Source organism: Penaeus monodon, chromosome 33, assembly GCF_015228065.2.
Source record: "Penaeus monodon isolate SGIC_2016 chromosome 33, NSTDA_Pmon_1, whole genome shotgun sequence".
Classification (NCBI taxonomy): domain Eukaryota; kingdom Metazoa; phylum Arthropoda; class Malacostraca; order Decapoda; family Penaeidae; genus Penaeus; species Penaeus monodon.
Window position 1 is genome coordinate 25,435,477 of NC_051418.1, and position 989 is coordinate 25,436,465.

The following is a 989-nucleotide window of genomic DNA, read 5'->3' on the forward strand; positions in this document are numbered from 1 at the left end:
GTGATCAGGTCAATAACTTTTCAACAATTTACTCTTCAGTATCTGGCTATTTTGTGATTTGTTGATGTAGGATAGAGCTGGCCTGGCTTGTCCACGCGGCCAGAGTTTGTTCGGTTACTTTATTTATTGGGTTGACTTAGGGTGTTTTTGGGTGTTTTAATTTCTTAGGTGTTTGGAAAGGTGCTTTCCTTATTAACAATCATTATTTAAAGTGATCTTTGACGTACAGTCTTCAGAAAGACATTTAAATCGTTGTCGGGAGCCAATCCCCACTTCACAATAAGGGACGAGGTATTAGACGTGTAGTAGTGCATGGAACTTGGATTAGCTTATATTTTTTTCAGTTAATTGAAGACTCATCTATTGATCCTGTTTACTTGGCCATGGCACTCTTTAAAGAATCGGCCAAGTGTTAATAAACGTTAGTCATTATGAAATAAAACCAAATTATACATATCGGAAGTTATTTGTGTCCATGCACCTACCTTTGGTTGAGTTGCCAAGTGTTCCATTTAGAAGGGGATATCATCTTAACAAACATATCAGTATTTGAAAGTTATCAGCGTAGTATCCGTCGGTGAGAACGACCAAAATGATTCGATTTATCTGAATAATTCCAAGCCCATATACCTAGTCGCGATAATGAATCAAAATAACTGAAAACCTGAAGAGAAGGCTTCCGCCGCCCGCATGGCTCGGGTCGCAGCTCTTTCCGTATTGTATTTGGTCAGTCGACAGTCATTCACCTGGCGGGAAGGAAGTGGCACGTACGTCTAGGCTGCGTCTTTCAGTCTCCTAGTACTCTGTGAAGAAGAAATGTAGAAAGAGGTGCTGAGAATTAGATATACAGAAATTGCCAAAGAAAAAAAATATATATATATATGGGAAAATAGGTGAGGAAAGAAAAATATATAAACGTCAGCTAACAACACAACGAAACGTTGCTTTAGTACGAGAGTAAACGCAAAACGTTGCGAGCGAGGTACGAT

At 39.1% G+C, this 989-nt stretch overlaps 1 protein-coding gene across 1 annotated transcript in view; it reads left to right on the plus strand.

Annotated features, from left to right (window-relative positions):
* Positions 1–700: 700 nt before the first annotated feature.
* Positions 701–989, plus strand: part of LOC119594315 (cyclin-dependent kinase-like 2) — a gene marked incomplete in the record, with an annotated part of 54,980 nt that continues 54,691 nt past the window's right edge. Inside the window, 1 exon segment of the mRNA XM_037943374.1 lies at positions 701–989.